The sequence below is a fragment of the Oncorhynchus gorbuscha genome, linkage group LG08, assembly GCF_021184085.1.
Source record: "Oncorhynchus gorbuscha isolate QuinsamMale2020 ecotype Even-year linkage group LG08, OgorEven_v1.0, whole genome shotgun sequence".
Classification (NCBI taxonomy): domain Eukaryota; kingdom Metazoa; phylum Chordata; class Actinopteri; order Salmoniformes; family Salmonidae; genus Oncorhynchus; species Oncorhynchus gorbuscha.
The window spans coordinates 67,980,908-68,007,385 of record NC_060180.1 but is presented as its reverse complement, the minus strand read 5'-3'; the positions used below and the strand labels follow the sequence as shown (position 1 = coordinate 68,007,385).

At 46.9% G+C, this 26,478-nt stretch overlaps 1 pseudogene; it reads left to right on the top strand.

Moving 5' to 3' along the window:
* Nucleotides 1-5,202: 5,202 nt before the first annotated feature.
* Nucleotides 5,203-26,273, top strand: LOC124040686 (annotated as a pseudogene).
* Nucleotides 26,274-26,478: the final 205 nt, after the last annotated feature.

The window sequence follows — 26,478 nt, the reverse complement described above, 5'->3', positions numbered from 1 at the left end:
CCATGTTCCTAACTGCTGTCACGCTCTAACTAGCACATGTGCCAAAGGAGACAGTATAAATTAAACCATTCATCACATCACATTCCCCAAATATTTATCTACAGTATGTTTACATTCAAATCCTGTCTACTGTTATTACATAATGTAGCGATCAAGATAACCATTTAAAATCACAGGTGAACCTTTCGAGTTTGAATAACCCATAAAGTACCTTCTGATCTTCTCAAAACAATTTTTATTATACATTTTTTATTTAACCTTTTTTTAACTAAAGCAAGTCAGTTAAGAACAAATTCTTATTTACAATGACGGCCTACCAAAATGCAAAAGGCAAGAAAGACAGCACAACACTACATAAAGAGAGACCTAAGACAACAACATAGCATGGCAGTAACACATGACAACACAACATAACAACAACATGGTAACAACACAACATGGTAGCAGCACAACATGGTAGCAGCAAAAACCATGGTACAAACATTATTGGGCACAGACAACAACACAAAGGGCAAGAAAGTAGAGTCAACAATACATCATGCAAAGCAGCCACAACTGTCAGTAAGAGTGTCCATGATTGAGTCTTTGAATGAAGAGACAAAACTGTCCAGTTTGAGTGTTTGTTGCAGCTCGTTCCAGTCACTAGCTGCAGTGAACTGAAAAAAAGAGCGACCCAGGGATGTGTGTGCTTTGGGGACCTTTAACAGAATGTGACTGGCAGAACGGGTGTTGTATATGGAGGATAAGGGCTGCAGTAGATATCTCATATAGGGGGGAGTGAGGCCTAAAAGGGTTTTATAAATAAGCATCAACCGGTGGGTATTGCGACGTGTATACAGAGAAGACCAGTACCTGTAAAGTAATCTTAAATGTAATAACTGCTCTGTGTATGGCTAATCAACAAGTAAGCCCATAAACAGAAAAAACAACATTCAATGTCTCTTCTAACCATCTCCTTTAATTTTTTTCCGAAAACACATGCACTACCGTTCAAAAGTTTGGGGTCCCATAGAAATGTCCTTGTTTTTGAAAGAAAGGCACATTTTCTATCCATTAAAATAACATCAAATTGATCAAAAATACAGTGTAGACATTGTTAATGTTTTAAATGACTATTGTAACTGGAATGCCAGTCACTCTGATAAAAAAATAGAACATGTGTTTCCATAGCCACCGTCTCCTCCTGTGACAGAGGATACATGTGACTCCTGGGAATTGCTGCGTCTACCAGGAGATTTACCGAACAAGGAGAGGGAATTTGTAACATACACTACATGACCAAAAGTATTTGGAGACCTGCTCATCGAACATCTGATTTGAAAATAATGGGCATTAATATGGAGTTGGAACCCCTTTGCTGCTATAACAGCCTCCACTCTTCTGGGAAGGCTTCCCACTAGATGTTGGAACATTGCTACGGGGACTTGCTTCCATTCAGCCACAACAGCATTACTGAGATCGGGAACTGATGTTGGGTGATTAGGCCTGCCTCGCAGTCAGCGTTCCAATTCATCCCAAAGGTGAAAACGGGGGTTGAGGTCATAAAGAGAGGTCAGGTCAGGGCTTTGTGCAGGCCAGTCAAGTTCTTCCACTCCGGTCTCGACAAACCATTTCTGTATGGACCTCGCTTTGTGCACAGGGGCATTGTCATGTTGAAATAGGAAAGGGCCTTCCCCAAACTGTTGCCGCAAAATTAGAAGCACAGAATCGTCTAGAATGTCATTGTATGCTGCAGCATTAATATTCCCCTTCACTGGAACTAAGGGGTGTAGACCAAACCATGAATAACAGCCCCAAACCATTATTCCTCCTCCACCAAACTTTACAGTTGGCACTATGCATTGTGGCAGGCAGCGTTTTCCTGGCGTCAGCAAAATCATATTCTTCCATCGGACTGCCAGATGGTGAGGCATGATTCTTCATTCCAGAGAACGCGTTTTCACTACCCCAGAGTCCAATTGCGGGCGAGCTTTACACCACTCCAGCCAACACTTGGCATTGTGCATGGTGGTCTTAGGCTTGTGTGCGCGGCTGCTCGGCCATGGAAACCCATTTCATGAAGCTCCTGACGAACAGTTCTTGTGCAGACATTGCTTCCAGAGGCAGTTTGAAACTCGGTAGTGAGTGTTGCAACCGAGGGCAGAGGATTTTTACGTGTTACATGCTTCATCAATCGGTGTTCCCATTCTGTGAGCTTGTGTGGCCTACCACTTTGTGGCTGAGCCGCTGTTGCTCCTAGATGTTTACACTTCACAATGACAGCACTTACAGTTGACCGGGGCAGCTCTAGTAGGGCAGAAATTTGATGAACTGACTTGTTGGAAAGGTGACATCCTATGACGGTGAAAGACACGGAACGATTCAGTAAGGCCATTCTACTGCCAATGTAAATCTATGAAGTTTGTCTATGAAGTATTTCCCTCTAAAAGCATTTAAGCCAATCAGTTGTGTTGTGACAAGGTAGGGTATACAAGTCCATATTATGGCAAGAACAGTTCAAATAAGCCAAGAGAAAAGACAGTCCATTATTACTTTAAGTCTTTAAGTCAATGCGGAAAATTTCAAAAACCATGAAGCTATGATGAAACTGTCTCTTAAAAGGACCGCCACAGGAAAGGAAGACCAAGAGTTACCTCTGATGCAGAGGATACTATAAGTTAATTAGAGTTAACTTCACCTCAGATTGCAACCCAAATAAATGCTTCACAGAGTTCAAGTAAAAGACACATGTCAACATCAACTGTTCAAATGAGATTGTGTGAATCAGGTCGTCATGGTCGAATTGCTGCAAAGAAACCACAACTAAAGGACACTGATAATAAGAAGAGACTTGGGCCAAGAAACACAAGCAATGGACATTAGACCGGTGGAAATCTGTCCTTTGGTCTGATGAGTCGAAATTTGAGATTTATGGTTCCAACCGCCGTGTCTTTGTGAGACGCAGAGTAGGTAAACCGATGATCTCCGCATGTGTGGTTCTCACCGTGAAGCATGGAGGAGGAGTTGTGATGGTGTGGGGGTGCTTTGCTGGTGACACTGTCAGTGATTTATTCAGAATTCAAGGCACGCTTAACCAGCATGGCTACCACAGCATTCTGCAGCGATACACCATCCCATCTGGTTTGCGCTTAGTGGGACTATCATTTGTTTTTCAACAGGACAATGACCCAAAACACACATGTGTAAGGGCTATTTGACCAAGGTAGAGTGATGGAGTGCTGCATCAGATAACCTGGCCTCCACAATCACCCGACCTCAACCCAATTGAGATGGTTTGGGATGAGTTGGACCACAGAGTGAAGTAAAAACAGAGCGAGAGGAGAGAGAGAGAGAGCGATCAAGAGAGACAGGAAGAGAGTGATAGAGAGAGAGAGCGAGAGGAGAGAAAGAGAGAGAGCAAGAGTAGAGAGAGAGAGAGAGAGAGAGAAGAGAGAACGATGAGAGAGAGAGAGGAGAGAACACTGTATATATACATAATATTATATTTGTAATGTCTTTATTCTTTTGGAACTTCTGTATTGTTTACTGTTCATTTTTATTGTTTATTTCACTTTGTATATCATCTACCTCACTTGCTTTGGCAATGTTAACATATGTTTCCCATGCCAATAAAGACCCTTGAATTGAATTGAGAGGAGAGGAGAGAGAGAGAGAGAGAGAGAGAGAGAGAGAGAGAGAGAGAGAGAGAGAGAGAGAGAGAGAGAGAGAGAGAGAGAGAGAGAGAGAGAGAGAGAAAGGGAGAGAGTGGCAGAGAAAGAGAGAGAGCGAGAGAGAGAGAGAGAGAGACAGGGAGAGAGAGAGAGAAAGGGAGAGAGTGACAGAGAGAGAGAGAGAGCGAGAGGAGAGAGAGAGAGAGACAGGGAGAGAGAGAGAGAAAGGGAGAGAGTGACAGAGAAAGAGAGAGAGGAGAGAGAGAGATAGGGAGAGAGAGAGACCAATGAACAAGTCACACAGAGAGTCAAAGTACCCTGATGTAGGCAAGTGTGTATTAGGTGGCTGTGTTTTACCTTAACCAATATGCTAATAGAATACTGTAAAGGATTTTACTGAATGGTACTCTAACTTCCAACATGTGTGTGTGTGTGTGTGTTTTTGTGTGTCCATAACATCAGTTCACTAAATCTTTGAAACCAGTTGATAAAGGAATTTATATTTTTAAAGTAATGATTAAAGTATTCCACCCTGAAATCATATAATCATATGAAATGTGTTAGAGTCATAATTTAATAATGTGTGTGACTAGACCATTGTGTTACTATTTCGAAATATGAGCTGAGGAGAGTTGAGACATTCAAGGCCAACTGAACTGTCGATGTGTGATAACTCTGAAAACTGACAACATGAAAGAGGGCCCTTTCAAGGCCCCTCAAATCTAGGGAGGAGAGAGTGTGTGTGTGTGTGTGTGTGTGTGTGTGTGTGTGTGTGTGTGTGTGTGTGTGTGTGTGTGTGTGTGTGTGTGTGTGTGTGTGTGTGTGTGTGTGTGTGTGTGTGTGTGTGTGTGTGTGTGTGTGTGTGTGTGTAGGTGGGGGTGGGTGTGGGAGTTATAAAACGACTGTGTTTGCATGTTTGACTTCAGACTACTCTCTGAATAAAGGATTTATCTTATCTATATTGCAGACTGGGGGCTTTGTCTAATTGTTCATTAACCAGGGTCTTACAAACTTCTGGGAATTGGTCAAAGCTATAGTGATAGTTGAGTTCAACCATTGGGATAAAAATTCTCGTGACACCAGTGTACTATCCAAGTACTAAAACATTTCGCCACACCCCAATAACATCTGCTAAACATGTGTATGTGACAAATTTGATTTGATTTGAATTATAGGCTATATCAGTACTCCTCCTACTATAGGCTGTCTTATTTTTTTGTTTTGTTGTATTAATGGATTTTGGGGGGGGTCTTCATTCAGATCACCATGAGACACTGGTCTCAACTGGGTTCCGGTGAATTAAATTCAAGTTAATTTTAAAAACTCATAATCGGTGAGGTAGGTTCTAGTCTCTTATGTAAGCCTTCGTGTTACTAGACTAATGGAGATGTTTGCTGTTGCTCAAATTAGTCCTGTGAACTCCTCCTTGGCTAGCAATCCATTTGTACGACATTTTAAGTACATTAGCTTAATCCCAAATAGGCTATCTAGCGCGTAGTGATCCCGGCTTTAGACTGGACTGGGCAGCCATTCATCCATGGGGGAAACACAAGAAGCTGATATCTGTTGTAATGGCTTCCAAACAACTTCTGTGAAATGCAATGGAGTCATTTACCGATATTCCCATTTCTACTGATTAGTAGGACTAGCCAAGGACCATGTTGAGAGTCAACGTGTATGTTTGGATTTCGTGGTTACTCTATACAGGTAATTTAGCTCTCTTGTTCGTAGTGAGTTTGTTGTTGTTCTCTGTGAGGTTTCCTGTGAAGATATACAGTGCACAGAACAGAAAAGTGTTACAAAGAGAATATCAAATTGATTTATCAAGCTAATATTTTCATCAACCGTTTTATGTTCTTTATGACTTGCTTTCTATAGTACTCAAACTAAACGTCACAAAATAAACTCCAAATATCTATTTCTATAAGAAAAGTTATTATTTTATTGGTTGATACAGGAAAAAAGTATTACAAGTGAACATATCAACCAATCTGCAAAATGAGTGTTATACTTCCCTATATATAGATGTGCATTTAACTAGGTAAATGTGGATATATCGAAAGGAAAATAAAGATAAAAAAATTAAAAAACTAGTAATCAATGGCATGACATGTGGCAAACTTTTGAATGAATGTTTTCAATCTCTTGGTAAATTCACATGAAGGAAAACCGGATTCATATCAATAACATATTAATTCCACATAGATAAAAAAGAATTGCCAACTGATTTTAATGCAGGAAGCAAAGATATCTGATTGTTTACATATCTACACAGGTGCCACCTGTGAGGAGGACACTAACACATGTGAACTGCTACCGTGTCAGAATGGTGGCATCTGCGAGAGCCATCATGGAGGCTACAGGTGCCTCTGCTCTCGACAGAGCCAAGATGGCCATGTGTACGGAGGTGAGAACTGTACAGTCGCCCTCCTGGGCTGCGACGGCAACCGCTGCAAGAATGGCAGCATCTGCTCTCCCCTCTTCCTGAACGACCGCCACACCTACACCTGCACCTGCCGTGCGGGCTTCACCGGCTCCAAGTGCCAGACGTCCACCATCTTCTCCTTCGAGACCAGCGGCTACATGTACGTGGAGACCCAGCTATCGGACCCTGAAGTACCTCTGAACGTCACCCTAAGCTTCAGGACGGACCGGCACGCCGGCACCCTCCTCCAGCGCCGGGTCGAAGACTTGCTGCTCACCATTGAGCTGGTCAACAGCCACTTACGCCTCAGCATGCTAAGAGGTCAAGAGTCAAAAAGGGCAGTGGTTCTGGAGCTACCGCCGAGCGTGTCGGATGGCCAGTGGCACACAGTGGAGGCCTGGCTGGGCAGTGAGGCGGAGGGAAGCGGGATCAGATTGCGTCAGTCCTCCTGTGATGAGGTGGGATGCACCAAGGAGTTCCCAACCACCGAGACCTCCCTACTGGAGCAAGGCTCCGGCCTCTCTGAGTCCGGCTCAGTCCGTCACAGCCTCTTCCTAGGGGGTGTGGGACTGGGCTGGGGCTCCGGTGTGGTAGTAGGAAAGAGGATGCCTGAGGCTGCTGACCCTTCTGTCCCACTTGTCCCGCCTGCCCACTTCCTGGGCTGCTTTCGGGACGTGTTTGTGGAGTCGCGGCTGGTGGTGCCTGCCCCCGCCAACTCACCGGCTCAGATCAACGTCACAGCGGGGTGCAGCGACAAGGACAAGTGTGACGACAACCCATGTCAGAACCGGGGGCATTGCATAAACCAGGGATGGAGGAGCTATGTGTGCGAGTGCTACAGACCATACAAGGGGACTACTGACTGTGCTGAGGGTAAGGCCTGGAGAGTGTTGTCTGAAAACACTGAAGATGTGGCAGTAAAACCAAAGTAAAGCAGAAACACTGTAAAATATGAGAGCCACAGCTTCAATGCAATAATACCACATATTCTATTAGAGCAATGGTTATGTGCTTCTCCTAAAGCTTGGATAATGTAGCCAAGAATAATGGAAATGGTCATTTTTGCCTGATTTACAGGTCAACAGTTCAGCCTCAGGATCACTCCAAAATCTGAATGGCTGAATTTGTAATGTGGCACCGAACAGGTGGATAAAGTAGCCTGTGGTAGACTGCAAAGGAGCTTAGAGAACTAGTAAAAATAGCATATGCAGTACACACACACACACAAACACACACACACACACTCATAAACACACATGTATGCGCACACACAGGTACACACACACACACACACACACACACACACACACACACACACACACACACACACACACACACACACACACACACACACACACACACACACACACACACACACACACACACACACACACACAGACACACATGAACGTACACATATAAACTCAAACACACAGAGGCAGAGAGAAGCAAATCAAATAACACCTGGCCTTAGGATTATGGAAACGTTTAAGGAGCCGACTGGGAGAGGTTTACTTTCCAGAAAACAGGGGTTCCCAAGGACTCCCGCCACAACGCTTTAACGTGAGAGGTGGAAATAACTGGTCCGAGTTCTGAATACTGGTCCTCTTCACCTTGAATCAGGGATGGGCAACTCTAGTCCTCAGGGGCCTGATTGCCCTAGTCCTCAGGGATGGGCAACTCTAGTCCTCAGGGGCCTGATTGCCCTAGTCCTCAGGGATGGGCAACTCTAGTCCTCAGGGGCCTGATTGCCCTAGTCCTCAGGGATGGGCAACTCTAGTCCTCAGGGGCCTGATTGCCCTAGTCCTCAGGGATGGGCAACTCTAGTCCTCAGGGGCCTGATTGCCCTAGTCCTCAGGGATGGGCAACTCTAGTCCTCAGGGGCCTGATTGCCCTAGTCCTCAGGGATGGGCAACTCTAGTCCTCAGGGGCCTGATTGCCCTAGTCCTCAGGGATGGGCAACTCTAGTCCTCAGGGGCCTGATTGCCCTAGTCCTCAGGGATGGGCAACTCTAGTCCTCAGGGGCCTGATTGCCCTAGTCCTCAGGGATGGGCAACTCTAGTCCTCAGGGGCCGGATTGCCCTAGTCCTCAGGGATGGGCAACTCTAGTCCTTAGGGGCCGGATTGCCACAGTGGGGATTGGTACACTCTTAGAAAAACTTGCGTTCTAGAACCGGAAAAGGATTCCCCATAGGAAAACCCTTTGATTAACTTTTTTTTGTTCCAGGTAGAACCATTTTGGGTTCCATGTAGGACCCTTTCCACAGAGGGTTCTACATGGTATCCAAAAGGGTTCCACGTGGAGCCTAAAAGGGTCCTATCTGGATCCAAAAAGTGTTCTCCTAATGGCACAGCTGAAGAACCGTTTTGGAACCCTTTTTTCTAAGAGTGTAGTGGAAACCATGCTATTGTCTTTGTGTTTTGACACCATCTCTCTCTGTTAGTTCTTCATCTATGCATTAAATAATTGGGAGGACATAGTTTGCAACTTTATTTATTTTTCTAAAACTTTCTCTCGCTGTATCAACGCAGAGTACATCACCGCCAAGTTCGGGAACGAGGACGTAGCAAGCTATGCCGTCTTCTCCTTGGACGATCCCCTGGGTTCTGGCACCATCACCATATCCATGTTTGTGCGTACCCGGCGCCCCAGTGGCCTTCTCCTAGTCCTGGCTAACAGCACCAGCCAGTACCTCCGCCTGTGGCTGGATGACGGCCGGGTCAAAGTTCAGGTGAACAATTTTGAGAGCCTGGCGGGAAGCAAAGTGGTCAGTGACGGCCACTTTCACTTGGTGACGGTGCAGCTGGAGGGCGACACTGTGACCCTGTTCCAGTCGGCCCAGAGCCATGGAACCATTCCCATCCGGCCCGTGGTGGCGCAGCCAGGGGACCTGGTCTACGTTGGGGGCTTGTCTGACCAGAGAGCCTCGGCCTCCTTCGGGGGTTACCTGAAAGGCTGTGTCCAGGACCTGAGAATCAACAATAAACGGCTGCAGTTCTTTCCCATAGGAACTCCGGTGGCCTCATACGGTGTGGAGGAGCTGGTCAACGTCACACAGGGATGTATGAGTGACAACGTCTGCAGTGTGAGTAGCTGGACATACACTATACTATATACTACATACTATAATGACAAACCACAGTTGCCCCATGACAAACTACAGTATATACTACATACTATACTGATAAACCACAGTTGCCCCATGACTGAACACAGTTGCCCCATGACAAAACCCCAGTTGCCCCATGACAATGCCAGTTGCCCCATGACTCACCACAGTTGCCCCATGACAACACTACAGTTGCCTCATGACAAAACCACTGAGTTTATAAACCCAAAGTTCCTAGCAGCCAATATTTCCTGGGATGAGCGCGAAACAGACCAAACAGACAATATTGGGATTTGGGGTTTGGGAAGTCAATGAAGGAGTGAAAGATAACTTCCTTAGAGTGACAGACACATCTAGCCGCACTGCTAAATGTCCCTATCCTGTGCACTTTAACATTCATTTGCAACAAACATTTAGCCTTGTTCAAATAATGACCCCGTTTTACCATTATGGTTTTGTGCAGCTCTTTTCTGGTGGCTAGGTGTTCTTGGTACATTCTAATACCCTTAATCTGGAGGGGTTTTGGATGATATCACCTCTGTCCAGCATGTAGGCGAAATGGATTTCCCTAACTCTAAATATTATGGTCAAATGTACTATGCACATATGAGTATCTTTACAGCCTACCTGCCTTGTATATTTGGAACTGGCCATTCCCTTCGGAGTGCCATGCTTTTGGCTTTAGTTAACCCTTGATATGAGTTGCTGTCATGTTCTGACCTTAGTTCCTTTGTTGTGTCTTTGTTTAAGTTGGGTCAGGGCGGGTGGGTTGGGGTGGGTAGTCTATGTTCTTTTTTCTATGTTGTGTTTATGTGTTTGGCCTGGTATGGATCTCAATCAGAGGCAGGTGTCGTTAGTTGTCTCTGATTGAGAATCATACTTAGGTAGCCTTTTCCCACATGTGTTTTGTGGGTGATTGTTTTCTGTTTTGTCTTCAACAGACAGGACTGTTTCGTTGTCGTTTCGGTCTTTCACTTTGTTGTTTTGTTATTCAGTGTTCAGTTGATTTATTAAATATGAACATGGACACATACCACGCTGCGCAATGGTCCGATCTTGACTACTCCTCGTCAGAGGAGGACGAATTACGTTACAGAATCATCTACCAACCAAGGACCAAGCAGCGTGGTATCGGGCAGCAGCGATCTCTGGACTCATGTACATGGGAGGAGATTTTGGACGGAAAAGGGCCCTGGGCACAAGCTGGGGAATATCGCCACCCCAAGGCAGAGCTGGAGGCAGCGAAAGCTGAGCGATATGAGGAGGCAGCACAGCAGCTCGACAGGCACGAGAGGCAGCCCCAAAAACAGGGGGGAACACGGGGAGTGTGGCAGAGTCAGGTTGGAGACCTGAGCCCACTCCTCATGCTTACCGGAAGAAGCGCAGTACTGGTCAGGCACCGTGTTATGCGGTCAAGCGCACGGTGTCGCCAGTACACACTCATAGCCCGGTGGGCTATAGGCCAGCCCCCCGCAAGTGCCAAGCGAGAGTGGGCATCCAGCCAGGGTATCCTGCACCGGCGCTGCGTGCTGTGTCTCCGGGGCGCTGGGAGGGTGAAGTGCGTCCTATGCCTGCGCTCCGCCCGTGCCGGGCGAATGTGGGTATTGAGCCTAAGGGAGAGGTGCGAGTGGTATGCAGAGGATCTCCAGTGCTCACCCACAGCCTGGTTTAACCTGTGCCTGCACTCTGGATGGTCCCGGGCTGAAATGGTGATCCAGCCGGGAGGAGTGGTGCCAAGGCTGCACACCAGGGCTCCAGTGCTCCCCCCACAGTCCGGTCCATCCGGTGCCTCCTCCAAGCAGCAGGCCTCCTGTAGGTCTCCTCAGTCTGGTGGGTCCTGTGGCAGCCCCACGTACCAGGCTGTCTCTCCGTCTCCTCCCTCCAGGTTCGTCCGTCTGTCCTGAGCGGCCAGAGCCGCCCATCTGTCCTGAGCTGCCAGAGCCGCCCGTCTGTCCTGAGCTGCCGGAGCCACCCGTCTGTCCTGAGCTGCCGGAGTCACCCTTCAGTCAGGAGCTGCTGGAATCGCCCTTCACTCCGGCGCTGCCGGAATCACCCTTCACTCCCGCCTGTCTCATTCCAACGACGATCGTTACAGTTGCTCCTCCTCTGCTATGTAGACGTCAGTTATACTTTACGTTGAGGCTTTAGAAAAGTTTACTTTCATTAATTTACAGACCTTATAATATTTTATGCAACATTATGGCTTGAATCCTCTTACATTGTTAATAACTTAAAGTTTGGGGAAATAACAATTTTGAGAGCCTGGCGGGAAGCAAAGTGGTCAGTGACGGCCACTTTCACTTGGTGACGGTGCAGCTGGAGGGCGACTCTGTGACCCTGTTCCAGTCGGCCCAGAGCCATGGAACCATTCCCATCCGGCCCGTGGTGGCGCAGCCAGGGGACCTGGTCTACGTTGGGGCTTGTCTGACCAGAGAGCCTCGGCCTCCTTCGGGGGTTACCTGAAAGGCTGTAAAGGTTAAGGACCAAGCAGGCAATGAGACAACAAAGTAGGGTGCAAACACTGTAGTAGGGTTTTTATTTCCCCAAACTTTAAGTTGTTAACAATGTAAGAGGATTCAAGCCATAAAGTTGCATAAAATATTATAAGGTCTGTAAATTAATAAAAGTAAACTTTTCTAAAGCCTCACCATCATGGGAAAATCAAAAGAAATCAGCCAAAACCTCAGAAAAAAAATTGTAGACTTCCACTAGTCTGGTTCATCCTTGGGAGCAATTTCCAAACACCTGAAGGTACCACGTTCATCTGTACAAACAATAGTACGCAAGTATAAACACCATGGGACCACGCAGACGTCATACTCCTCAGTAAGGAACTCCGTTCTGTCTCCTAGAGATGAACGTGCTTTGGTGCGAAAAGTGCAAATCAATCCCAGAACAACAGCAAAGGACCTTGTGAAGGTGCTGGAGGAAACATGTACAAAAGTATCTATATCCACAGTAAAACAAGTCCTATATCGACATTACCCGAAAGGCCGCTCAGCAAGGAAGAAGCCACTGCTCCAAAACCACCATAAAAAAGCCAGACTACGGTTTGCAACTGCACATGGGGACAAAGATCGTACTTTTTGGAGAAATGTGGTCTGGTGAAACAAAAATAGAGCTGCTTGGCTGTAATGACCATCGTTATGTTTGGAGGTAAAAGGGGAGGCTTGCAAGCCGAAGAACACGATCCCAACTATGAAACACGGGGTGGGGGTGTTGTGGGGGTGCTTTGGGGTGCTTTGCTGCAGGAGGGACTGGTGCAGTTCACAAAATAGATGGCATCATGGGGTAGGAAAATTATGTGGATATATTGAAGCAACATCTCAAGACATCAGTTAAAGCTTGGTCGCAAATGGGTCTTCCAAATAGACAGTGACCCAATCATACATCCAAAGTTGTGGCAAAATGGCTTAAGGATAACAAAGTCAAGGTATTGGAGTGGCCATCACAAAGCCCTGACCTCCATCCTATAGAACATTTGTGGGCAGAACTGAAAAAGAGTGTGCGAGCAAGGAGGCCTACAAACCTGCCTCCGTTACACCAGCTCTGTCAGGAGGAATGGGCCAAAATTCACCCAACTTATTGTGGGAAGCTTGTGGAAGGCTACCTGCAATGTTTAACCCAACAATTTTAAAGGCAATGCTACCAAATACTAATTAAGTGTATGTAAAATTCATACCCACTGGGAATGTGATAAAAAAAAGAAAAGCTGAAATTAATTATTCTCTCTACTATTATTCTGACATTTCACATTCTTAAAATAAAGTGGTGATCCTAACTGACCTAAGACAGGGAATTTTTACTAGGATTAAATGTCAGGAATTGTGAAAAAATGAGTTTAAATGTATTTGGCTAAGGTGTATGCAAACTTCCGACTTCAACTGTAGTTGCCCAATGACTCTGCACAACCTCCCCATGACAACACAGTTGCCCCATGACATTTTCCATGACAAAGTCAACTGCTTGACAGAGTTATTATTTGTCTCCTCCAGAACATCCCATGTCTGAACGGCGGAGTGTGCTACTCCATGTGGGACGACTTTATCTGCAATTGCCCACCAAACATTGCAGGGCGGCGGTGTGAGGTGGTCAAGTGGTGTGAGCTGTCTCCGTGCCCCTCGACCGCAGCCTGCCAGACCCTCTCACAGGGCTTTGAGTGTGAGTTCCTAGTTCGGGAACCCCTTTCTGAAGAGATCAAGCAATGTAATCCATTCTGCAGAAATCAAATGTTAAATTTCACTATTACTCATATCAATGTTTCTCAAACCGCCTTAATACCTTTAATACCGCCTGCAAGGTCCAGTTACACTATATTTACAAAAGTATGTGGACACCCCTTTAAATTAGTGGATTTGGCTGTTTCAGCCACACCCGTTGCTGACAGATGTATAAAATCGAGCACACAGCCATGCAATCTCCATAAACAAACATTGGCAGTAGAATGGACTTTACTGAAGAGTTCAGTGATTTTCAATGTGGCACTGTCATAGGGTGCCACCTTTCCAACAAGTCAGTTCGTCAAATTTCTGCCCTGCCTTTGGCTGCTCCGGTCATCTGTAAGTGCTGTTATTGTGAAGTGGAAACATCTAGCAGCAACAACAGCTCAGCCACAAATTGGTAGGCCACACAAGCTAGGCCACACAAACGGGATCGCCGGGTGTTGAGGGAAATATCGTCTGTCTTCGGTTGCAACACTCACTACAGAGTTCCAAACTGCCTCTGGAAGCAAGGTCAGCACAATAACTGTTCGTCGGGAGCTTCATGAAATGGGTTTCCATGGCCGAGCAGCCGCACACAAGCCTAAATGTCGGCTGGAGTGGTGTAAAGCTCACAGCCATTGGACTCTTGTTCTCTGGAGTGATGAATCACACTTCACCATCTGGCAGTCCGATGGACGAATCTGGGTTTGGAGGATGCCAGGAGGACACTACCTGCCCCAATGCATAGTGCCAACTGTAAAGTTTGGTGGAGGAGGAATAATGGTCTGGGGCTGTTTTTCATGGTTTGGCTAGGCCCCTTAGCTCCAGTGAAGGGAAATCTTAACACAACACCATACAATGATTCTGTGCTTCCGACTTTGTGGCAACAGTTTGGGGAAGGCCCTTTCCTGTTTTAGCATGAAAATGTCCCTGTGCACAAAGTGAGGTCCATTCAGAAATGGTTTGTTGAGATCAGTGTGGAAGAACTTGACTGGCCTGCACAAAGCCCTGACCTCAACCCCATCGAAAACCTTTGGGATGAATTGGAACGCTGACTGCGAGGCAGGCCTAATCACCCAACATCAGTTCCCGATCTCAGTAATGCTGTTGTGGCTGAATGGAAGCAAGTCCCCGCAGCAATGTTCCAACATCTAGTGGGAAGCCTTCCCAGAAGAGTGGAGGCTGTTATAGCAGCAAAGGGAGGATCAACTCCATATTAATGCCCAGGATTTTGGAATGAGATGTTTGACGAGCACGTGTCCACATACTTTTGGTCATGTAGTGTATTTGACCTAATCCAGTATCAGTGCACCTGATTCAATTACCGGTAGTTCACTAATCATCAAGCCCTTCATTAGCTGAATCCACTCTGCTTGACAAGTTGAATCACATCTGCTTAATTAGTTGAATTAAGTTCGCTGTACTTAAATAGATACATGGAACTGGCTGGGGGTTCCTGAAGAGAGGCCAGGGAAATATAGACATGTAGCAATTTCTTCTCTGTATTTGGCGTATTCTATATAGAGCAGACTAGTATGTCAGCCTACTCAGTGTGTATCCACTGAATGGACTGTTGATTATCCTCCCTGCGTTTCCTTATCTGAGGGCTTAACTAGAGTAAAGGTAAATACAGTAGAGACTTAGGGCAGAAGGAGAAGCCCAACACAGAATTCCCATGAGCCAATGAGCCAAGTTTATCCCTCCAGATTAACCATACCACCACATGATTCAAGAGGTTAAGGCACCAGAATATTTTCAAGTAATGCTCCTGTTTGTTCAATAGGCAATTAAAAGATAAGGTCTCTATCAAATCAAATCAAATCTAATTTTATTTGTCACAAACACATGGTTAGCAGATGTTAATGCGAGTGTAGCGAAATGCTTGTAACGTATGGTTCTATAACTATATGGTTCCTTACCCTGAAAGTAGTCTATGGGCTAGGAGAGACTGTAATCCATGGTGTGGATTTCTTTAAACAGCCACCTTTAACTTCAGTAAATTTACCCAAGGCTAACCACAAATCAATCGGAGAGATGGGGGCAACGCTTAATGACTCAGTTACTTGAAAGGGGTTTTAGCCCAAAATGTTGATCATTGCACTTGCCCCATCTCTCTCGTTGATTTTTGGTTGCTTCTTGTGCCACTGAGGATATTTCAGTTACAGATTTCGTTGTTTTAAGCCTCTTCTGTTTTGCATCCCAGGTGTGTCCAACGTGACCCTCCGGAATGACAGCATACTGTCCTACAGAGGCAACGGGAAGATCAGGCACCACCTCAGCAGCGTCCTCCTAAGTGTGCGAACCAGACAAACGAACGCCACCCTCCTACACACCAAGAAAGGCTCTGAGTTCATCACCATCTCCCTCCAGGACTCTCACCTCCTGCTAGAACTACAGGCCGGTGGTGGCGAGGCCTCCCCCAAGCTCACTGCCCAGAGCCGGGGCCTGGTCAGCGACGGCAAGTGGCACATGGTGGAGCTCTCCATGGAAGCCCCGGATCTACAGACCTCCAGGTGGATCATGGTCCTGGATGGGGGAAGAGATGGAGTAGAGGAGGAGCATGTTGTGTCCAAGGTCGCCTCTGGGAGCCTGGCCTTCCTCAGGGAGGGAGTGGACATCCTCCTGGGAGGTCTGGGGCCAGAGGCTGGGGGTAATTTGGATGGATGTCTGGGCCCTGTCCAGATCGGGGGCTCCCGCTGCCCTACTATGGAGATACTGACCTGAACATTCCCAGGCCCCAAGAGGGGCAGTTTGTGAGGACCCCCAGTGCCGTCACCCCCCTATATGGCTGCCGGGGGGCTAGTGTGTGCACGCCGAACCCTTGTCGAAACCAGGGGGTGTGTGAGGAACTCTTTGACCTCTCCCTCTGCAGGTGCCCTCCTGAGTGGATGGGGCCACAATGCCAGAATGACGTGGACACCTGCGCCGTCAAGCCCTGTGTCCATGGCAACTGCAGTGTGTTGGGGGAGGGATATCTATGTGCGTGTGAGCCGGGGTATGGGGGGACCAGGTGTGAGATGGACGTGGACACGTGTGAGAACAACAAGTGCGGCCCGGGGCCACCTGTCTCAGAGGCCTCCTAAACTATGCCTGCCACTGCCCCAGGAACATGACCGGGCCCTTCTGCGTGTAAGTCTCAAACGCTTCCCATACCTTAACACATTTATCTTAAAGAACACAGAAAAAAATCCAAAAACAAATCTGCAAGAACTAAACAAAACAAAAACTCAATTGTGTATGAGTTATTGCATTTGTCATGGGTAATAAGAACACATTTTTTTACCTTTAACTAGGCAAGTCAGTTAAGAACAAATTCTTATTTTCAATGACAGCCTAGGAACAGCCTGTTCAGGGGCAGAACGACAGATTTGTACCTTGTCAGCTCGGGGGTTTGAACTTGCAACGTTCTAGTCACACGCTCTAACCACTAACCACCCCAAATGGATGCCTGATTAATCATTCTCTTTTAGTGAAAAGGTGCCAGAAGTCCCATGGTACATTGAAAAGATACCGTAAGTTATTTCAAGTTCTTTCAAGTAATTTTAAATTATATCCTCTCAAGCTAATACTAGCTCACATCTGTGGTGATTAGGCACATCAACTTAATCAACTAACAATTCTGTTTGAGCCATTTCGCCAGCTATCAAACTCTTAACTGTCAGGTAACTGATGCTTGTATGTTTGTGTCGCTGAACTCTAGATACCCCAACCTGCCCACGTCCGTGTGTCCTGGAGACAGATGGAATTACAGCTGCTTCAACGGGGGGAACTGCTCTAAGCAAGACTACACCTGTGACTGTCTGCCCGGTTTTATAGGGCAATGGTAAGCCATGAATATAAACAATAGTAAATCTGTAGTAAACACTTGTGTCAATTAATCTCAATTAAACCTAAGTGTAATTACTATGTAATTCAGGCATTCTTGAAAATCTGGACAATCCTTGTCCTAAGCAAAGGATTCCAATTTCAACCTCGGAAACTCAAAATGTTAGAAACCTGGATCTGAAAACGGATCTCATGTAGTTTAATGGAATAAACCTTTGTGACTTCGAAGAATATGTATCTTAAAACTGTGACTCCTTAAAGATGTGTCCCAAGGTTTGGTAAACTCCATCAGATTTGTCAAGCATCCTAAATTAATGAGGAATGAGCAGGGTCAACTTCCTTAATGTCATGTTTACATATAGTGTAACAAGACAACTCAGGGTCCGGAAAGTTCTCTCTTTTTGATAGATTTAAACAAAATATATTGATATCACCATGGTAAACAAAAAATATTACCTGTCAATTCCCTCTCCCTTGAAGATTTAGATAGAATATTAATGATCAAATATGTTAACTTTAATTAGGTTTTAGAGTCATAAAGCAACTGGGGAAAAAAACAAAATTGCTACTCAGTATACCACATGAATGAAGAAGAAGAATGATTGTACCAATTTTTATTATATAGGGGCGTGGTTAAGTATTAGCATAGATAGACAGAACGCTACCTAATCCCTAGGTGGCAGCAGCAACCGACTGCAGATGCTGTGCCTCAAAGTGCACAGGTGTGGGTAATTAAAAATGATCGGCAAACAATAAGAGAGAAGTGTCCAGAAGCCTCTTGGGCTGCCAGTGTTTCTTTTGGGGTTATCTTTTTGGAGCATGATTTTTTTAATTTGTTTTTTTGTACATATTTATTTTGTTAACAATTCAATAGCCTGCTTGGGCTGGCCGACCCAGAAGTCAGGATGGAGGAGGCCCAGGACCTGGGTAAGGTTGCTGTCTCCTGGAGGCAAATGCATACAACACAGTCCGTATACTCTGATGTCTCTCATAAATCTACACACAAGAAAATGGCGCCCGGAGCAGAAGGCAGAGGTTTTACATGCCACCAACCGATTGTGTTTTTTTGTTCATTTTTAACTTATTTTTTACTCATTCTGTACATACTGTTGCCACTACCGTTTCTTATGACCGAAAGTAACTTCTAGACATCAGGACTGAGATTACTCACCACGGACTAGCAGAATCCTTTTTCTTCTTTCACGACTCTGACAAACCCGAGGCGGAGGATATACGGCCCCCTCGGGAACAGGCCCAAACCCCCATGATCTGTGTGAAGAGGAGGTGGAGAAAGAGAGGCCAGAAAGCGGGGTGCCTGCTGAGAATTCGAAAGTGATCGATTAAACCCCACTATCCCTCAATTCTGCAAGTAAACGTGCAATCTTTGGACAATAAAATCGATGGGTTACAGAGAAGGTTAAACTACCAACGGGACATTAAAAACTGTAACATCTTATGCTTCATGGAGTCGTGGCTGAACGACGACAATATCAACATACAGCTGGCTGGTTATACGATGTACTGGCAGGATAGAACAGCAGCGTCTGGTAAGACAAGGGGCAGCGGACTATGTATTTTTGAAAATAACAGCTGGTGCACAATATCTAAGAAAGTCTCGAGCTATTGCTCACCTGAGGTTGAGTATATAAGCTGTAGACTACACTACCTACCGAGAGAGATCTCATCTGTATTCTTAGTAGCTGTTTTACATACCACCTCAGTCAGAGGTTGACACTAAAATAGCATGAATGAGCTGTATTCCGCCATAAGCAAACAAGAAAACACTCACCCAGAGGTGGCGCTCCTAGTCGGGTACTTTAATGCAGGGAAACTTAAATCAGTTTTACCAAATTTTTATCAGCATGTTAAATGGAGTGAAAAGAACTAGAGTGAAAAGAACTCTGGACCACCTATACTTCACACACAGAGACGCATACGAAGCTCGCCCTCCATTTGGCAAATCTCACCATAATTCCATCCTCCTGATTCCTGCTTACAAGCAAAGAATGTAAGCAGGAAGCACCAGTTACTAGAAAAATAAAAGTGGTCAGATGAATCAGATGCTAAGCTACAGGACTGTTTTGCTAGCACAGACTGGAATATGTTCTGGGATTCCTCTAATGGCATTGATGAGTACACCACATCTGTCATTTGCTTCATCAATAAGTGCATCGATGACGTCATCCCCACAGTGATCGTACGTACATACCCCATCCAGAAGACATGGATTACAGGCAGCATCCACACTGAGCTAAAGGCTAGAGCTACCGCTTACAAGGTGCGGGACTCTAACCCGGAAGCTTATAAGAAATTCCTCTACGCCCTCTGACGAACCATCAAACAGGCAAAGTGTCAATACAGGACTAAGATTGAGTCATACTATACCGACTCTGATCCTCGTCGGATGTGGCAGAGCCTGCAAACCATTACAGACTACAAAGGGAAGCACAGACGAGAGCTGCCCAGTGACATGGGCCTACCAGACGAGCTAAACTACTTCTATGCTCGCTTCGAGGCAAATAATGTCATGTTTGTCATTTATTATCATGTCTTGTCCCTGTGCTCCCCATTCTATTCGTTTCCCTCTGCTGGTCTTATTTGGTTCTTTCCCTCTTTCTATCCCTCTCTCTCCCCCCTCCCTCTCTCACTCTCTCGCTCTCTCTTCTCTCTATCGTTCCGTTCCTGCTCCCAGCTGTTCCTATTCCCCTAATCATCATTTAGTCTTCCCACACCTGTTCCCGATCCTTTCCCCTGATTAGAGTCCCTATTTATTCCTTTGTGTTCCGTTCCTGTCCCGTCGGTTCCTTGTTTAGTATTCACCGTGCTGTGATTGTGTTTCGCCCTGTCCTGTCGTGTTTTTTTGCCTTCATCAGATGCTGCGTGTGAGCAGGTGTCTCTGTCAACTACGGCCTGCGCCTACCCGAAGCGACCTGCAGTCTGTGGCCGCTTCTCCTGTTATTTCCCTCTACAGACTAGAGGATTTCTGTTATTCCCTGTTTGGACTTGAATAAACTCTGTTTCTGTTAAGTCGCTTTTGGGTCCTCTTTCACCTGCATGACAGAAGGAACCGACCAAGGAATGGACCCAGCGACTACAGACGCTCGTTACACTGCCGTCGAGATCCAAGGAGCCATGCTCGGCAGACACGAGCAGGAATTGTCTGCTGCTCGCCATGCCGTGGAGAACCTGGCCGCTCAGGTTTCCGACCTCTCTGGACAGTTCCAGAGTCTACGTCTCGTGCCACCTGTTACTTCCTGGCCTGCCGAGCCTCCAGAACCTAGGGTTAATAACCCACCTTGCTACTCCGGGCAGCCCACTGAGTGCCGCTCCTTTCTCACGCAGTGTGAGATTGTGTTCTCTCTCCAACCCAACACATACTCTAGAGAGAGAGCTCGGGTTGCTTACGTCATTTCACTCCTTACTGGCCGGGCTCGAGAATGGGGCACAGCTATCTGGGAGGCAAGGGCTGATTGCTCTAACAAGTTCCAGAACTTTAAAGAGGAGATGATACGGGTTTTTGACCGTTCAGTTTTTGGTAGGGAGGCTTCTAGGGCCCTGGCTTCCTTATGCCAAGGTGAACGGTCCATAACGGATTATTCTATTGAGTTTCGCACTCTTGCTGCCTCTAGTGAGTGGAACGAGCCGGCGCTGCTCGCTCGTTTTCTGGAGGGACTCCACGCAGTGGTTAAGGATGAGATTCTCTCCCGGGAGGTTCCTTCAGATGTGGACTCTTTGATTGCTCTCGCCATCCGCATAGAACGACGGGTAGATCTTCGTCACCGGGCTCGTGGAAGAGAGCTCGCATCAACGGTGTTTCCCTGCTCCGCATCGCAACCATCTCCCTCCTCTGGCTTTGAGACTGAGCCCATGCAGCTGGGAGGGATTCGCATCTCGACTAAGGAGAGGGAACGGAGGATCACCAACCGCCTGTGCCTCTATTGCGGAGTTGCTGGACATTTTGTTAATTCATGTCCAGTAAGAGGCCAGAGCCCATCAGTAAGCGGAGGGCTACTGGTGAGCGCTACTACTCAGGTCTCTTCATCTAGATCTTGTACTACTATGTCGGTCCATCTACGCTGGACCGGTTCGGTGCTACATGCAGTGCCTTGATTGACTCTGGGGCTGAGGGTTGTTTCATGGACGAAGCATGGGTTCGGAAACATAACATTCCTTTCAGACCGTTAGACAAGCCTACGCCCATGTTTGCCTTAGATGGTAGTCATCTTCCCAGTATCAAATTTGAGACACTACCTTTAACTCTCACAGTATCTGGTAACCACAGTGAGACTATTTCTTTTTGATTTTCCGTTCACCGTTTACACCTGTTGTTTTGGGTCATCCCTGGCTAGTATGTCATAATCCTTCTATTAATTGGTCTAGTAATTCTATCCTATCCTGGAACGTTTCTTGTCATGTGAAGTGTTTAATGTCTGCCATCCCTCCCGTTTCTTCTGTCCCTACTTCTCAGGAGGAACCTGGCGATTTGACAGGAGTGCCGGAGGAATATCATGATCTGCGCACGGTCTTCAGTCGGTCCCGAGCCAACTCCCTTCCTCCTCACCGGTCGTATGATTGTAGTATTGATCTCCTTCCGGGGACCACTCCTCCTCGAGGTAGACTATACTCTCTGTCGGCTCCCGAACGTAAGGCTCTCGAGGATTATTTGTCTGTGTCTCTTGACGCCGGTACCATAGTGCCTTCTTCCTCTCCGGCCGGGGCGGGGTTCTTTTTTGTTAAGAAGAAGGACGGTACTCTGCGCCCCTGCGTGGATTATCGAGGGCTGAATGACATAACGGTTAAGAATCGTTATCCGCTTCCCCTTATGTCATCAGCCTTCGAGATTCTGCAGGGAGCCAGGTGCTTTACTAAGTTGGACCTTCGTAACGCTTACCATCTCGTGCGCATCAGAGAGGGGGACGAGTGGAAAACGGCGTTTAACACTCCGTTAGGGCATTTTGAGTACCGGGTTCTGCCGTTCGGTCTCGCCAATGCGCCAGCTGTTTTTCAGGCATTAGGTTCTGAGAGACATGCTGAACATCTTTGTTTTTGTCTATCTTGACGATATCCTGATTTTTTCTCCGTCACTCGAGATTCATGTTCAGCACGTTCGACGTGTTCTACAGCGCCTTTTAGAGAATTGTCTCTACGTAAAGGCTGAGAAGTGCTCTTTTCATGTCTCCTCCGTTACTTTTCTCGGTTCCGTTATTTCCGCTGAAGGCATTCAGATGGATTCCGCTAAGGTCCAAGCTGTCAGTGATTGGCCCGTTCCAAGGTCACGTGTCGAGTTGCAGCGCTTTTTAGGTTTCGCTAATTTCTATCGGCGTTTCATTCGTAATTTCGGTCAAGTTGCTGCCCCTCTCACAGCTCTTACTTCTGTCAAGACGTGTTTTAAGTGGTCCGGTTCCGCCCAGGGAGCTTTTGATCTTCTAAAAGAACGTTTTACGTCCGCTCCTATCCTCGTTACTCCTGACGTCACTAGACAATTCATTGTCGAGGTTGACGCTTCAGAGGTAGGCGTGGGAGCCATTCTATCCCAGCGCTTCCAGTCTGACGATAAGGTTCATCCTTGCGCTTATTTTTCTCATCGCCTGTCGCCATCTGAGCGCAACTATGATGTGGGTAACCGTGAACTGCTCGCCATCCGCTTAGCCCTAGGCGAATGGCGACAGTGGTTGGAGGGGCGACCGTTCCTTTTGTCGTTTGGACAGACCATAAGAACCTTGAGTACATCCGTTCTGCCAAACGACTTAATGCCCGTCAAGCTCGTTGGGCGTTGTTTTTCGCTCGTTTCGAGTTTGTGATTTCTTACCGTCCGGGTAGCAAGAACACCAAGCCTGATGCCTTATCCCGTCTGTTTAGTTCTTCTGTGGCTTCTACTGATCCCGAGGGGATTCTTCCTTATGGGCGTGTTGTCGGGTTAACAGTCTGGGGAATTGAAAGACAGGTTAAGCAAGCACTCACGCACACTGCGTCGCCGCGCGCTTGTCCTAGTAACCTCCTTTCGTTCCTGTTTCCACTCGTCTGGCTGTTCTTCAGTGGGCTCACTCTGCCAAGTTAGCTGGTCATCCCGGTGTTCGAGGCACTCTTGCGTCTATTCGCCAGCGCTTTTGGTGGCCGACTCAGGAGCGTGACACGCGCCGTTTCGTGGCTGCTTGTTCGGACTGCGCGCAGACTAAGTCGGGTAACTCTCCTCCTGCCGGTCGTCTCAGACCGCTCCCCATTCCTTCTCGACCATGGTCTCACATCGCCTTAGACTTCATTACCGGTCTGCCTTTGTCTGCGGGGAAGACTGTGAGAGCCGCCAATAAACGCAGGATTAAGAGTCCAAGGTATTGTTGCGGCCAGAGAGTGCGGCTTTCCACTCGCAACCTTCCTCTTACGACAGCTTCTCGTAAGTTGACTCCGCGGTTCATTGGTCCGTTCCGTGTCTCCCAGGTCGTCAATCCTGTCGCTGTGCGACTGCTTCTTCCGCGACATCTTCGTCGCGTCCATCCTGTCTTCCATGTCTCCTGTGTTAAGCCCTTTCTTCGCACCCCCGTTCGTCTTCCCTCCCCCTCCCGTCCTTGTCGAGAGCGCACCTATTTACAAGGTACATAAGATCATGGACATGCGTTCTCGGGACGGGGTCTCCAATACTTAGTGGATTGGGAGGGTTACGGTCCTGAGGAGAGGAGTTGGGTTCCGTCTCGGGACGTGCTGGACCGTTCACTCATCGATGATTTCCTCCGTTGCCGCCAGGATTCCTCCTCGAGTGCGCCAGGAGGCGCTCGGTGAGTGGGGGGTACTGTCATGTTTGTCATTTATTATCATGTCTTGTCCCTGTGCTCCCCATTCTATTCGTTTCCCTCTGCTGGTCTTATTTGGTTCTTTCCCTCTTTCTATCCCTCTCTCTCCCCCTCCCTCTCTCACTCTCTCGCTCTCTCTTCTCTCTATCGTTCCGTTCCTGCTCCCAGCTGTTCCTATTCCCCTAATCATCATTTAGTCTTCCCACACCTGTTCCCGATCCTTTCCCCTGATTAGAGTCCCTATTTATTCCTTTGTGTTCCGTTCCTGTCCCGTCGGTTCCTTGTTTAGTATTCACCGTGCTGTGATTGTGTTTCGCCCTGTCCTGTCGTGTTTTTTTGCCTTCATCAGATGCTGCGTGTGAGCAGGTGTCTCTGTCAACTACGGCCTGCGCCTACCCGAAGCGACCTGCAGTCTGTGGCCGCTTCTCCTGTTATTTCCCTCTACAGACTAGAGGATTTCTGTTATTCCCTGTTTGGACTTGAATAAACTCTGTTTCTGTTAAGTCGCTTTTGGGTCCTCTTTCACCTGCATGACAAATAACCCTGAAACATGCATGAGAGCACCAGCTGTACTGGGAGACTGTGTGATCACGCTCTCCGGAGCCAATGTGAGTAACACCTTCAGACAGGTCAACATCCACAAGGCCACAGGGCCAGACAGATTACCAGGACATGTACTGCGAGCATGCGCTGACCAACTAGCAAGTGTCTTCACTGACATTTTCAACCTCTCCCTCAGATGACACAACAGTGGTAGGCCTAATCTCAGGCAACAATGAGACAGCCTATAGGGAGGAGATCAGAGACCTAGCCGTCTGGTGCCAGAACAACAACCTCTCCCTCAACATGATCAAAACAAAAGAGATGATTGTGGACTACAGGAAAAAGAGGACAGAGCACAACCCCATTCTCATCGACGGGGGGCTGTAGTGGAGCAGGTTGAGAGATTCAAGTTCCTTGGTGTCCACATCACCAACAAACTAACATGGTCCAAGCACACCAAAACAGTCGTGAAGCGGGCATGACAAAACTTATTTTCCCCTTTTCAGTCTCCCTCAGGAGCCTGAAAAGATTTGGCATGGGTCCTCAGATCCTCAATAGGTTCTACAGCTGCACCATAGAGAGCATGGTGGTTGCATCACTGCCTGGTATGAAAACTGCTCGGCACTACAGGGGGTAATGCGAACGGCCCAGTACATCACTAGGGTCAAGGTTCCTGCCATCCAGGACCTCTACACCAGGTGGTGTCAGAGGAAGGCCCTAAAAATGGTCAAGCCTCCAGCTACCCTAGTCATAGACTGTTCTCTCATGGTAAGTGGTACTGGAGCGCCATGTCTAGGTTCAAGAGGCTTCTAAACAGCTTCTAGCCCCAAGCCATAAGACTCCTGAGCATCCAGTCAAATGGCTACCCAGACTATATGTATTGCCCCCCCCCTACACCACTGCCACTCTGTTGTCATCTATGCATAGTCACTTTAATAACTCTACCTACATCCACATACTACCTCAACTAACTGGTGCCCCCACACATCAACTCTGTACTGGCACCCTCCTGTAAATATTGTATTTTTTTACTGCTGCTCTTTAATTGCTTGTTACTTTTATCTCTTATTCTTATCCATATTTTTCTTAAACGGCGCTGTTGGTTAGGGGCTCGTAAGAAAACATTTCACTGTAAAGCTCTACACCTGTTGTATTCAGAGCATGTGACTAATAAAGTCGGATTTGATTTGATTTGAAATGAACACATTAAATCAGGTTACGGACCATTTAGCTAGGCCTAGGACTCCTAGACTTAGAAAGTGTACCAAACTCAGTTGGCTAGCTAGTTGGTTTTGTAACACAATGTATATGTATATAAACATGTAATTAATATTATTCAAATATGCAATTATTGTTAAATATATAACTAATATATAAGTATATTTCATTAAATCCCCCGTGTGTAACAGGTGTGAGATAGACTTTGATGAGTGTGCGTCGGGCCCCTGTGAATACGGAGGCTACTGCCACAACCTTGTCAACCACTTCCACTGTATATGTGAGATGAACTTCTCAGGTGACCAGTGCCAGATCGATGTCAGCGACTTCTACTTGTACCTGGCCTTGTTGCAATTCCAATACATGTTCCAGCTCATGTCCTACCTTATCTTGCACCTCGACGATGGCCCAGAGATCGACTGGGGACAACTGCAAATAGATGACGACTAGCGATCCATTGGAGCCAACATGGACAACTAGGAGCACATGAGAGCCAACATGGACAACTAGGAGCACATGAGAGCCGACATGGATAACTAGGAGCACATGAGAGCCAACATGGACAACTAGGAGCACATGAGAGCCAACATGGATAACTAGGAGCACATGAGAGCCAACATGGACAACTAGGAGGACATGAGAGCCAACATGGACAACTAGGAGCACATGAGAGCCAACATGGATAACAAAGGGCCATCGGGAACCAACATGGGCTACAAA